The following is a 17,631-nucleotide window of genomic DNA, read 5'->3' on the forward strand; positions in this document are numbered from 1 at the left end:
CACATCATTCCACACATCATTCCACACATCATTCCACGCATCATTGCACAAATAATTCCACCCGTCATTCTACACATCATTCCACACATCATTCCAAACATCTTTCCACACATAATTCCAAACCGCATTGCACACATCATTCCACACATCATTCCACACCTTATTCCACACGTCATTCCACACATCATTCCACACACCATTCCACACATCATTCAATACTTCATTCCACACCTCATTCCACAAATCATTCCACAACTCATTCCACACGTCATTCCACACGTCATTCCACACATAATTCCACACATCATTCCAAACCTCATTCCACACATCATACCACACATCATTCCACGCATCATTCCATGCATCATTTCACACATCATTCCACACATCATTCCAGACTTCAGTACACACATCATTCCACACATCATTCCACACCTCATTCCACACATCATTCCAAACATCATTCCAAAGCTCATTCCAAACATCATTCCACACATCATTCCACACATCATTCCACATTTCATTGACACAACATTCCACACCTCATTCCACACATCATTCCACAAACCATTCCACACATCATTCAACACCTCATTTCACACCTCAATCCCCGCCTCAATTCACACCTCATTCCACAACTCATTCCACACGTCATTTCACACTTCATTCTACATATCATTCCGCACATCATTTCACATATCATTCCACACATCATTGCACAGCTCATTCCACACATCATTCCACACCTCATTCCACGCATCATTCCAAACATCATTCCAAAGCTCATTCCAAACATCATTCCACACGTCATTCCACACGTCATTCCACACATAATTCCACACATCATTCCAAACCTCATTCCACACATCATACCACACATCATTCCACGCATCATGCCATGCATCATTCCACACATCATTCCAGACTTCATTACACACATCATTCCACACATCATTCCACACATCATTCCACACATAATTTCACACATCATTCGACACATCATTCCACACATCATTCCACACATTATTCAAAATCTCATTCCACACATCATTCCACACATCATTCCACCCGTCATTCTACACATCATTCTACACATCATTCCACACATCATTCCACACATCATTCCACGCATCATTCCACAACTCATTCCGCCCGTTATTCTACACATCATTCCACACATCATTCCAAACATCTTTCCACACATATTTCCAAACCGCATTCCACACATCATTCCACACATCATTCCACACACCATTCCACACATCATTCCATACTTCATTCCACACCTCATTCCACAAATCATTCCACAACACATTCCACACGTCATTCCACACGTCATTCCACACATCATTCCACACATCATTCCAAACCTCATTCCACACATCATACCACACATCATTCCACGCATCATTCCATGCATCATTTCACACATCATTCCACACATCATTCCAGACTTCATTACACACATCATTCCACACATCATTCCACACCTCATTCCACACCTCATTCCACACCTCATTCCTCACCTCATTCCACGCATCATTCCACACATCATTCCACAGATCATTCCACATATCATTCCACACATCATTCCAAACATCATTCCAAAGCTCATTCCAAAAATCATTCCACACATCATTCCACACATCATTCCACATTTCATTCCACACATCATTCCACACCTCATTCCACACATCATTCCACAAACCATTCCACACATCATTCAACACCTCATTTCACACCTCATTCCCCGCCTCAATTCACACCTCAGTCCACAACTCATTCCACACGTCATTTCACACTTTATTCCACATCTAATTCCGCACATCATTTCACATATCATTCCACACATCATTGCACAGCTCATTCCACACATCATTCCACACATCATTCCACACATCATTCCACACCTCATTTCACACCTCATTCCACACCTCAATTCACACCTCATTCCTCAACTCATCCCACACAAAATTTCACACGTCATTCCACACATCATTCCAGACATCATTCCACACATCATTCTAAACCTCATTCCTTACATCATTCCAAACATAATTCCAAACCTCATTCTACACATCTTTCCACACATCGTTCCACACATCATTCCACACATCATTCCACACATCATTCCAAACATCATTCCATACATCATTCGAAACCTCATTCCACACTTTATTCTACACAACATTCCACACATCATTCCACACATCATTCCACACCTCATTCTACACATGTTTCCACACATCATTCCAAACATCATTCCACACCATTCCTCAAATCATTCCACACATCATTCCACACATCATTCCACACATCATTCCACCCATCATTCCACACATCATTCCACACCTCATTCCACACATCATTCCACACATCTATCCAAACATAATTCCACACATCACTCAACACATCATTCCACACATCATTACACATATCATTCCACAAATCATTCCACGTATCATTTAACACATCATTACACACATCATTCCACGCATCATTCCACACATCATTCCACTCATCATTCCACACATCATTGCACACTTCGTTCTCACATCAATCCACACATCATTCCATACATCATTCCACGCATCATTCCACATATCATTCCACACATAATTCAACACCTAATTCAACACATCATTCCACACATCATTCCAGACTTCATTCCACATATCATTCCACACCTCATTCCACACATCATTCTACAGATCAATCCACACATCATTCCACACATCATTCCACACATCATTCCACACATCATTCCACATGTAATTCCACACCTGAATCCACACATCAATCCACACATCATTCCACACATCATTCCAGACATCATTTCACACCTGAATCCACACATCAATGCACACATCATTCCACACATCATTCTACACATCATTTCAAACCTCATTCCACACATCATTGCACAATTGATTCCAAACATCATTCCACGCATCATTCCTAGCATCATTCCACACATCATTCCACACATCATTCCAAACCTCATTCCACAAATCATTCCACACGTCATTCCACAAATAATTCCACACATCATTCCACACCTCTTTATAAACATCATTCCACACATCATTCCACACATCATTCCACTCATCATTCCACACATCATTGCACAATTCGTTCTCACATCAATCCACACATCATTCCACACATCATTCCACGCATCATTCCACACATCATTCCACATATAATTCAACACCTAATTCAACACATCATTCCACACATCATTCCAGACTTTATTCCACATATCATTCCACACCTCATTCCACACATCATTCTACACATCAATCCACACATCATTCCACACATCATTCCACACATCATTCCACACATCATTCCACACATCATTCCAGAAATCATTTCACACCTGAATCCACACATCAATGCACACATCATTCCACACATCATTCCACACATCATTTCAAACCTCATTCCACACATCATTGCACAATTGATTCCAAACATCATTCCACGCATCATTCCTAGCATCATTCCACACATCATTCCACACATCATTCCAAACCTCATTCCACAAATCATTCCACACGTCATTCCACAAATAATTCCACACATCATTCCACACCTCATTATAAACATCATTCCACACATCATTCCACTCATCATTCCACACATCATTGCACAATTCATTCTCACATCGATCCACACTTCATTCCACGCATCATTCTTGGCATCATTCCACACATCATTCCACACATCATTCCAAACGTCAATCCACACATCATTCCTTGCATCATTCCACACATCATTCCACACATCATTCCAAACCTCATTCCACAAATCATTCCACACGTCATTCCACAAATAATTCCACACATCATTCCACACCTCATTATAAACATCATTCCACACATCATTCCACACATCATTCCGCTCATCATTCCACACATCATTGCACAATTCGTTCTCACATCAATCCACACATCATTCCACACATCATTCCACGCATCATTCCACACATCATTCCACACATAATTCAACACCTAATTCAACACATCATTCCACACATCATTCCAGACTTCATTCCACATATCATTCCACACCTCATTCCACACATCATTCTACACATCAATCCACACATCATTCCACACATCATTCCACACATCATTCCACACATCTTTCCACATATCATTCCACACCTGAATCCACACATCAATCCACACATCATTCCACACATCATTTCAGACATCATTTCACACCTGAATCCACACATCAATGCACACATCATTCCACACATCATTCCACACATCATTTCAAACCTCATTCCACACATCATTGCACAATTGATTCCAAACATCATTCCACGCATCATTCCTAGCATCATTCCACACATCATTCCACACATCATTCCAAACCTCATTCCACAAATCATTCCTTAACGTCATTCCACAAATAATTCCACACATCATTCCACACCTCATTATAAACACCATTCCACACATCATTCCACACATCATTCCACTCATCATTCCACACATCATTGCACAATTCATTCTCACATCGATCCACACTTCATTCCACGCATTATTCTTGGCATCATTCCACACATCATTCCACACATCATTCCACACGTCAATCCACACATCATTCCACACATCATTCCACACATCATTCCACAACTCATTCCATACGTCATTCCACACGTCATTCCACACGTCATTCCACACATCATTTCAAACCTCATTCCACAGATCATTCCAAACATCATTCCACATATCATTCCAAACCTCATTCCACGCATCATTCCATACATCATTCCAAACATCATTCAACAAATCATTCCACACATCATTCCACACATCATTTCATACATCATTCCAAACCTCATTCCACACATCATTAAACACATCATTCCACCAGATCATTCCGCACATCATTCCTCACATCTATCCACAACTCATTCCACCCGTCGTTCCACACATCATTCCTCACATCTTTCCAAACATCATTCCAATACTCATTCCACATATAATTCCACACATCATTCCACGCATCATTCCACAACTCATTCCACCCGTCATTCCACACATCATTCCACCCAACTTTCCATACCTCATTCTATACATCACTCCACACTTCATTCCAAACATCATGCCACATTTAATTCCACACATCATTCCACAAATCATCCCACACATCATTCCACACCTCGTTCTAAACATCATTCCAAACATCATTCCACACATCATTCCACCGATCATTGCACACATCATTCCACACAGCATTCAACATATCATTACAAACCTCATTCCACACATCCTTCCACACATCATTCCACACGTCATTTCACACATCATTCCACACCTCATTCCACAAATCATTCCACACATCATTCCACAGCTCATTCTAAACATCATTCCACACATCATTCCATACATCATTCCGCTCATTATTCAACACATCATTGCGCAATTCGTTCACACATCAATCCACACATCATTCCACACATCATTCCACGCATCATTCCACAAATCATTCCACACATAATTCCACACCTAATCCCACACATCATTCCACACATCATTCCAGGCCTCATTCCACACATAATTTCACATATCATTCCACACTTCATTTCAATCATCAATTCACACATCATTCCAAACCTCATTCAACCCTTTATTCCACACATCATTGCACACACCATTGCACACATCATTCCACACATCATCCCACACATCATTCCACACCTCATTCTACATATCATTCCACACATCATTCCAAACATCATTCCACACATCATTTCACACATCATTCCAAACCTCATTCCACACATCATTAAACACATCATTCCACCAGATCATTCCGCACATCATTCCTCACATCATTCCACAACTCATTCCACCCGTCGTTCCACACATCATTCCTCACATCTTTCCAAACATCATTCCAATACTCATTCCACACATAATTCCACACATCATTCCACGCATCATTCCACAACTCATTCCACCCGTCATTCCACACATCATTCCACCCAACATTCCATACCTCATTCTATACATCACTCCACACTTCATTCCAAACATCATGCCACATTTAATTCCACACATCATTCCACAAATCATCCCACACATCATTCCACACCTCGTTCTAAACATCATTCCAAACATCATTCCACACATCATTCCACCGATCATTGCACACATCATTCCACACAGCATTCAACATATCATTACAAACCTCATTCCACACATCCTTCCACACATCATTCCACACGTCATTTCACACATCATTCCACACCTCATTCCACAAATCATTCCACACATCATTCCACAGCTCATTCTAAACATCATTCCACACATCATTCCATACATCATTCCGCTCATTATTCAACACATCATTGCGCAATTCGTTCTCACATCAATCCACACATCATTCCACACATCATTCCACGCATCATTCCACAAATCATTCCACACATAATTCCACACCTAATCCCACACATCATTCCACACATCATTACAGGCCTCATTCCACACATAATTTCACATATCATTCCACACTTCATTTCAATCATCAATTCACACATCATTCCAAACCTCATTCAACCCTTTATTCCACACATCATTGCACACACCATTGCACACATCATTCCACACATCATCCCACACATCATTCCACACCTCATTCTACATATCATTCCACACATCATTCCAAACATCATTCCACACCTCATTCCACACGTCATTCCACACATCATTCCACACACCATTCCACACATCATTCCATACTTCATTCCACACATCATTCCACCCATCATTCCACACATCATTCCACACCTCATTCCACACATCATTCCACACATCTATCCAAACATAATTCCACACATCACTCAACACATCATTCCACACATCATTACACATATCATTCCACAAATCATTCCACGTATCATTTAACACATCATTACACACATCATTCCACGCATCATTCCACACATCATTCCACTCATCATTCCACACATCATTGCACAATTCGTTCTCACATCAATCCAAACATCATTCCATACATCATTCCACGCATCATTCCACATATCATTCCACACATAATTCAACACCTAATTCAACACATCATTCCACACATCATTCCAGACTTCATTCCACATATCATTCCACACCTCATTCCACACATCATTCTACAGGTCAATCCACACATCATTCCACACATCATTCCACACATCATTCCACACATCATTCCACATATAATTCCACACCTGAATCCACACATCAATCCACACATCATTCCACACATCATTCCAGACATCATTTCACACCTGAATCCACACATCAATGCACACATCATTCCACACATCATTCTACACATCATTTCAAACCTCATTCCACACATCATTGCACAATTGATTCCAAACATCATTCCACGCATCATTCCTAGCATCATTCCACACATCATTCCACACATCATTCCAAACCTCATTCCACAAATCATTCCACACGTCATTCCACAAATAATTCCACACATCATTCCACACCTCTTTATAAACATCATTCCACACATCATTCCACACATCATTCCACTCATCATTCCACACATCATTGCACAATTCGTTCGCACATCAATCCACACATCATTCCACACATCATTCCTCGCATCATTCCACACATCATTCCACACATAATTCAACACCTAATACAACACATCATTCCACACATCATTCCAGACTTTATTCCACATATCATTCCACACCTCATTCCACACATCATTCTACACATCAATCCACACATCATTCCACACATCATTCCACACATCATTCCACACATCATTCCACATATCATTCCACACCTGAATCCACACATCAATCCACACATCATTCCACACATCATTCCAGAAATCATTTCACACCTGAATCCACACATCAATGCACACATCATTCCACACATCATTCCACACATCATTTCAAACCTCATTCCACACATCATTGCACAATTGATTCCAAACATCATTCCACGCATCATTCCAAGCATCATTCCACACATCATTCCACACATCATTCCAAACCTCATTCCACAAATCATTCCACACGTCATTCCACAAATAATTCCACACATCATTCCACACCTCATTATAAACATCATTCCACACATCATTCCACTCATCATTCCACACATCATTGCACAATTCATTCTCACATCGATCCACACTTCATTCCACGCATCATTCTTGGCATCATTCCACACATCATTCCACACATCATTCCACACGTCAATCCACACATCATTCCTTGCATCATTCCACACATCATTCCACACATCATTCCAAACCTCATTCCACAAATCATTCCACACGTCATTCCACAAATAATTCCACACATCATTCCACACCTCATTATAAACATCATTCCACACATCATTCCACACATCATTCCGCTCATCATTCCACACATCATTGCACAATTCGTTCTCACATCAATCCACACATCATTCCACACATCATTCCACGCATCATTCCACACATCATTCCACACATAATTCAACACCTAATTCAACACATCATTCCACACATCATTCCAGACTTCATTCCACATATCATTCCACACCTCATTCCACACATCATTCTACACATCAATCCACACATCATTCCACACATCATTCCACACATCATTCCACACATCTTTCCACATATCATTCCACACCTGAATCCACACATCAATCCACACATCATTCCACACATCATTCCAGACATCATTTCACACCTGAATCCACACATCAATGCACACATCATTCCACACATCATTCCAAACATCATTTCAAACCTCATTCCACACATCATTGCACAATTGATTCCAAACATCATTCCACGCATCATTCCTTGCATCATTCCACACATCATTCCACACATCATTCCAAACCTCATTCCACAATTCATTCCACACGTCATTCCACAAATAATTCCACACATCATTCCACACCTCATTATAAACATCATTCCACACATCATTCCACACATCATTGCACAATTCATTCTCACATCGATCCACACTTCATTCCACGCATTATTCTTGGCATCATTCCACACATCATTCCACACATCATTCCACACGTCAATCCACACATCATTCCACACATCATTCCACACATCATTCCACAACTCATTCCATACGTCATTCCACACGTCATTCCACACGTCATTCCACACATCATTTCAAACCTCATTCCACAGATCATTCCAAACATCATTCCACATATCATTCCAAACCTCATTCCACGCATCATTCCATACATCATTCCAAATATCATTCAACAAATCATTCCACACATCATTCCACACATCATTTCACACATCATTCCAAACCTCATTCCACACATCATTAAACACATCATTCCACCAGATCATTCCGCACATCATTCCTCACATCTATCCACAACTCATTCCACCCGTCGTTCCACACATCATTCCTCACATCTTTCCAAACAACATTCCAATACTCATTCCACATATAATTCCACACATCATTCCACGCATCATTCCACAACTCATTCCACCCGTCATTCCACACATCATTCCACACAACTTTCCATACCTCATTCTATACATCACTCCACACTTCATTCCAAACATCATGCCACATTTAATTCCACACATCATTCCACAAATCATCCCACACATCATTCCACACCTCGTTCTAAACATCATTCCAAACATCATTCCACACATCATTCCACCGATCATTGCACACATCATTCCACACAGCATTCAACATATCATTACAAACCTCATTCCACACATCCTTCCACACATCATTCCACACGTCATTTCACACATCATTCCACACCTCATTCCACAAATCATTCCACACATCATTCCACAGCTCATTCTAAACATCATTCCACACATCATTCCATATATCATTCCGCTCATTATTCAACACATCATTGCGCAATTCGTTCACACATCAATCCACACATCATTCCACACATCATTCCACGCATCATTCCACAAATCATTCCACACATAATTCCACACCTAATCCCACACATCATTCCACACATCATTCCAGGCCTCATTCCACACATAATTTCACATATCATTCCACACTTCATTTCAATCATCAATTCACACATCATTCCAAACCTCATTCAACCCTTTATTCCACACATCATTGCACACACCATTGCACACATCATTCCACACATCATCCCACACGTCATTCCACACCTCATTCTACATATCATTCCACACATCATTCCAAACATCATTCCACACATCATTTCACACATCATTCCAAACCTCATTCCACACATCATTAAACACATCATTCCACCAGATCATTCCGCACATCATTCCTCACATCATTCCACAACTCATTCCACCCGTCGTTCCACACATCATTCCTCACATCTTTCCAAACATCATTCCAATACTCATTCCACACATAATTCCACACATCATTCCACGCATCATTCCACAACTCATTCCACCCGTCATTCCACACATCATTCCACCCAACTTTCCATACCTCATTCTATACATCACTCCACACTTCATTCCAAACATCATGCCACATTTAATTCCACACATCATTCCACAAATCATCCCACACATCATTCCACACCTCGTTCTAAACATCATTCCAAACATCATTCCACACATCATTCCACCGATCATTGCACACATCATTCCACACAGCATTCAACATATCATTACAAACCTCATTCCACACATCCTTCCACACATCATTCCACACGTCATTTCACACATCATTCCACACCTCATTCCACAAATCATTCCACACATCATTCCACAGCTCATTCTAAACATCATTCCACACATCATTCCATACATCATTCCGCTCATTATTCAACACATCATTGCGCAATTCGTTCTCACATCAATCCACACATCATTCCACATATCATTCCACGCATCATTCCACAAATCATTCCACACATAATTCCACACCTAATCCCACACATCATTCCACACATCATTACAGGCCTCATTCCACACATAATTTCACATATCATTCCACACTTCATTTCAATCATCAATTCACACATCATTCCAAACCTCATTCAACCCTTTATTCCACACATCATTGCACACACCATTGCACACATCATTCCACACATCATCCCACACATCATTCCACACCTCATTCTACATATCATTCCACACATCATTCCAAACATCATTCCACACCTCATTCCACACGTCATTCCACACATCATTCCACACACCATTCCACACATCATTCCATACTTCATTCCACACCTCATTCCACAAATCATTCCACAACTCATTCCACAACTCATTCCACACATAATTCCACACATCATTCCAAACCTCATTCCACACATCATACCACACATCATTCCACGGACCATCCATGCATCATTTCACACATCATTCCACACATAATTCCAGACTTCATTACACACATCATTCCATACATCATTCCACACCTCATTCCACACCTCATTCCACACCTCATTCCACACCTCATTCAACGCATCATTCCACACATCATTCCACACATTATTTCAGATATCATTCCACACATCATTCCAAACATCATTCCAAAGCTCATTCCAAACATCATTCCACACATCATTCCACACATCATTCCACATTTCATTCCACACATCATTCCACACCTCATTCCACACATCATTCCACAAACCATTCCACACATCATTCAACACCTCATTTCCCACGTCATTCCCCGCCTCAATTCACACCTCATTCCACCACTCATTCCACACGTCATTTCACACATCATTCCACATATCATTCCACACATCATTTCACTTATCATTCCACACATCCTTGCACAGCTCATTCCACACATCATTCCACACATCATTCCACACATCATTCCACACCTCATTTCACAGCTCATTCCACACCTCAATTCACACCTCATTCCTCAACTCATCCCACAGGAAATTTCACACATCATTCCACACATCATTCCATACATCATTCCACACATCATTCAAAACCTCATTCCATACATCATAGAAACATAGAAACATAGAAAATAGGTGCAGGAGCAGGCCTTTCAGCCCTTCTAGCCTGCACCGCCATTCAATGAGTTCATGGCTGAACATGGAACTTCAGTACCCCCTTCCTGCTTTCTCGCCATAACCCTTGATCACCCGAGTAGTAAGGACTTCATCTAACTCCCTTTTGAATATATTTAGTGAATTGGCCTCAACTACTTTCTGTGGTAGAGAATTCCACAGGTTCAGCACGCTCTGGGTGAAGAAGTTTCTCCTCATCTCGGTCCTAAATGGCTTACGCCTTATCCTCAGTCTGTAACCCCTGGTTCTGGACTTCCCCAACATTGGGAACATTCTTCCTGCATCTAACCTGTCTAAACCCGTCAGAATTTTAAACGTTTCTATGAGGTCCCCTCTCATTCTTCTTAACTCCAGTGAATACAAGCCCAGTTGATCCACTCTTTCTTGATAGGTCAGTCCCGCCATCCCGGGAATCAGTCTGGTGAATCTTCGCTGCACTCCCTCAATAGCAAGAATGTCCTTCCTCAAGTTAGGAGACCAAAACTGTACACAATACTCCAGGTGTGGCCTCACCAAGGCCCTGTACAACTGTAGCAACACCTCCCTGCCCCTGTATTCAAATCCCCTCGCTATGAAGGCCAACATGCCATTTGCTTTCTTAACCGCCTGCTGTACCTGCATGCTAACCTTCAATGAATGATGTACCATGACACCCAGGTCTCGTTGCACCTTCCCTTTTCCTAATCTGTCACCACTCAGATAATAGTCTGTCTCTCTGTTTTTACCACCAAAGTGGATAACCTCACATTTATCCACATTATACTTCATCTGCCATGCATTTGCCCACTCACCTAACCTATCCAAGTCACTCTGCAGCCGAATAGCATCCTCCTCGCAGCTCACACTGCCACAAAACTTAGTGTCATCCGCAAATTTGGAGATACTGCATTTAATCCCCTCGTCTAAATCATTAATGCACAATGTAAACAGCTGGGGCCCCAGCACAGAACCTTGCGGCACCCCTCTAGTCACTGCCTGCCGTTCTGAAAAGTACCCGTTTAATCCTACTCTTTGCTCCCTGTCTGACAACCAGTTCTCAATCCACGTCAGCACACCATCCCCAATCCCATGTGCTTTAACTTTGCACATTAATCTATTGTGTGGTACCTTGTCGAAAGCCTTCTGAAAGTCCAAATATACCACATCAACTGGTTCTCCTTTGTCCACTTTACTGGAAACATCCTCAAAAAATTCCAGAAGATTAGTCAAGCATGATTTCCCTTTCACAAATCCATGCTGACTTGGACCTATCATGTCACCATTTTCCAGATGCACTGCTATGATATCCTTAATAATTGATTCCATCATTTTACCCACTACTGAGGTCAGGCTGACCGGTCTATAATTCCCTGTTTTCTCTCTCCCTACTTTTTTAAAAAGTGGGGTTACATTGGCTACCCTCCACTCCATAGGAACTGATCCAGAGTCAATGGAATGTTGGAAAATGACTGTCAATGCATCCGCTATTTCCAAGGCCACCTCCTTAACTACTCTGGGATGCAGTCCATCATGCCCTGGGGATTTATCGGCCTTCAATCCCATCAATTTCCCCAACACAATTTCCCGACTAATAAAGATTTCCTTCAGTTCCCCCTCCTTACTAGATCCTCTGACCCCTTTTATATCCGGAAGGTTGTTTGTATCCTCCTTAGTGAATACCGAACCAAAGTACTTGTTCAATTGGTCTGCCATTTCTTTGTTCCCCGTTATGACTTCCCCTGATTCTGACTGCAGGGGACCTACGTTTGTCTTTACTAATCTTTTTCTCTTTACATACATACCTAGAAACTTTTGCAATCCACCTTAATGTTCCCTGCAAGCTTCTTCTCGTACTCCATTTTCCCTGCCCTAATCAAACCCTTTGTCCTCCTTTGCTGAGTTCTAAATTTCTCCCAGTCCCCAGGTTCGCTGCTATTTCTGGCCAATTTGTATGCCACTTCCTTGGCTTTAATACTATCCCTGATTTCCCTAGATAGCCACGGTTGAGCCACCTTCCCTTTTTTATTTTTACGCCAGACAGCAATGTACAATTGTTGTAATTCATCCATGCGGTCTCTAAATGTCTGCCATTGCCCATCCACAGTCAACCCCCTAAGCATCATTCGCCAATCTATCCTAGCCAATTCACGCCTCATACCTTCAAAGTTACCCTTCTTTAAGTTCTGGACCATTGTCTCTGAATTTACTGTTTCATTCTCCATCCTAATGCAGAATTCCACCATATTATGGTCACTCTTCTCCAAGGGGCCTCGCACAATGAGATTGCTAATTAATCCTCTCTCATTATACAACACCCAGTCTAAGATGGCCTCCCCCCTAGTTGGTTCCTCAACATATTGGTCTAGAAAACCACCCCTTATGCACTCCAGGAAATCCTCCTCCACCGTATTGCTTCCAGTTTGGCTAGCCCAATCTAAGTGCATATTAAAGTCACCCATTATAACTGCTACACCTTTATTGCATGCAACCCTAATTTCCTGTTTGATGCCCTCCCCAACATCCCTATTACTGTTTGGAGGTCTGTACACAACTCCTACTAACGTTTTTTGCCCTTTGGTGTTCTGCAGCTCTACCCATATAGATTCCACATCATCCAAGCTAATGTCTTTCCTAACTATTGCATTAATCTCCTCTTTAACCAACAATGCTACCCCACCTCCTTTTCCTTTTATACTATCCTTCCTGAATGTTGAATACCCCTGAATGTTGAGTTCCCAGCCCTGATCATCCTGGAGCCACGTCTCCATAAAACCAATCACATCATATTTATTAACATCTATTTGCACAATTAATTCATCCAACTTATTGCGGATACTCCTTGCATTAAGACACAAAGCCTTCAGGCTTGTTTTTTTAAGACCCTTTGTCCTTTTAGAATTTTGCTGTACAGTGGCCCTTTTTGTTCTTTGCCTTGGGTTTCTCCGCCCTCCACTTTTCCTCATCTCCTTTCTGTCTTTTGCTTTTGCCTCCTTTTTGTTTCCGTCTGTCTCCCTGCATTGGTTCCCATCCCCCTGCCATATTAGTTTAAATCCTCCCCAACAGCACTAGCAAACACTCCCCCTAGGACATTGGTTCCGGTCCTGCCCAGGTGCAGACCGTCCGGTTTGTACTGGTCCCACCTCCCCCAGAACCGATCCCAATACCCCAGGAATTTGAATCCCTCCCTGCTGCACCACTGCTCAAGCCACGTATTCAACTGCGCTATCCTGCGATTCCTACTCTGACTATCACGTGGTACTGGTAGCAATCCCGAGATTACTACTTTTGAGGTCCTACTTTTTAATTTAGCTCCTAGCTCCTTAAATTCGTTTCGTAGGACCTCATCCCTTTTTTTACCGATGTCGTTGGTACCAATGTGCACCACGACAACTGGCTGTTCTCCCTCCCATTTCAGAATGTCCTGCACCCGCTCCGAGACATCTTTGACCCTTGCACCAGGGAGGCAACATACCATCCTGGAGTCTCGGTCGCGGCCGCAGAAACGCTTATCTATTCCCCTCACCATTGAATCCACTATCACTATTGCTGTCCCACTCTTATTCCTGCCCTCCTGTGCAGCAGAGTCAGCCACGGTGCCATGAACTTGGCTGCTGCTGCCCTCCCCTGATGAGTCATCCCCCTTAACAGTACTCAAAACAGTGTATCTGTTTTGCAGGGGGATGACCACAGGGGACCCCTGCACTACCTTCCTTACACTACTCTTCCTGCTGGTCTTCCATTCCCTAGCTGGCTGTGGACCCTTTCCCTGCGGTAAGACCAACTCACTACACGTGATACTCACGTCATTCTCAGCATCGTGGATGCTCCAGGGTTAATCCACCCTCAGCTCCAATTCCGTAACGCGGTCCGTCAGGAGCTGGAGGTGGATACACTTCCTGCAGACGTAGTCGTCTAGGACACCGTCATTCCAAACATCATTTCACACCTCATTCCACACATCTTTCCACACATCGTTCCACACATCATTCCACACATCATTCCACACATCATTCCAAACATCATTCCACACCTCATTCCACACATTATTCCGGACATCATTCCACACCTCATTCCACATATCATTCCACACATCATTCCACACATCATTCCACACATCATTCCACACACCATTAGACTCATTATTCCACACATCATTCCACACATTATTCCAAATCCCATTCCACACATCATTCCACTCATCATTCAACAATTCATTCCACCCGTCATTCTACACATCATTCCACACATCATTCCACACATCATTCCACACATCATTCCACGCATCATTGCACAAATCATTCCACCCGTCATTCTATACATCATTCCACACATCATTCCAAACATCTTTCCACACATAATTCCAAACCGCATTCCACACATCATTCCACACATCATTCCACACCTTATTCCACACGTCATTCCACACATCATTCCACACACCATTCCACACATCATTCCATACTTCATTCCACACCTCATTCCACAAATCATTCCACAACTCATTCCACACGTCATTCCACACGTCATTCCACATATAATTCCACACATCATTCCAAACCTCATTCCACACATCATACCACACATCATTCCACGCATCATTCCATGCATCATTTCACACATCATTCCACACATCATTCCAGACTTCAGTACACACATCATTCCACACATCATTCCACACCTCATTCCACACATCATTCCAAACATCATTCCAAAGCTCATTCCAAACATCATTCCACACATCATTCCACACATCATTCCACATTTCATTGACACAACATTCCACACCTCATTCCACACATCATTCCACAAACCATTCCACACATCATTCAACACCTCATTTCACACCTCAATCCCCGCCTCAATTCACACCTCATTCCACAACTCATTCCACACGTCATTTCACACTTCATTCTACATATCATTCCGCACATCATTTCACACATCATTCTGAACCTCATTCCATACATCATTCCAAACATCATTCCACACATCATTCCACGCATCATTCCAAACATCATTCCAAAGCTCATTCCAAACATCATTCCACACGTCATTCCACACGTCATTCCACACATAATTCCACACATCATTCCAAACCTCATTCCACACATCATACCACACATCATTCCACGCATCATGCCATGCATCATTCCACACATCATTCCAGACTTCATTACACACATCATTCCACACATCATTCCACACATCATTCCACACATAATTTCACACATCATTCGACACATCATTCCACACATCATTCCATACATTATTCAAAATCTCATTCCACACATCATTCCACACATCATTCCACCCGTCATTCTACACATCATTCTACACATCATTCCACGCATCATTCCACACATCATTCCACGCATCATTCCACAACTCATTCCGCCCGTTATTCTACACATCATTCCACACATCATTCCAAACATCTTTCCACACATATTTCCAAACCGCATTCCACACATCATTCCACACATCATTCCACACACCATTCCACACATCATTCCATACTTCATTCCACACCTCATTCCACAAATCATTCCACAACACATTCCACACGTCATTCCACACGTCA

The sequence above is a fragment of the Pristiophorus japonicus genome, chromosome 29 (genome assembly GCF_044704955.1).
Source record: "Pristiophorus japonicus isolate sPriJap1 chromosome 29, sPriJap1.hap1, whole genome shotgun sequence".
Taxonomy (NCBI): Eukaryota; Metazoa; Chordata; class Chondrichthyes; family Pristiophoridae; genus Pristiophorus; species Pristiophorus japonicus.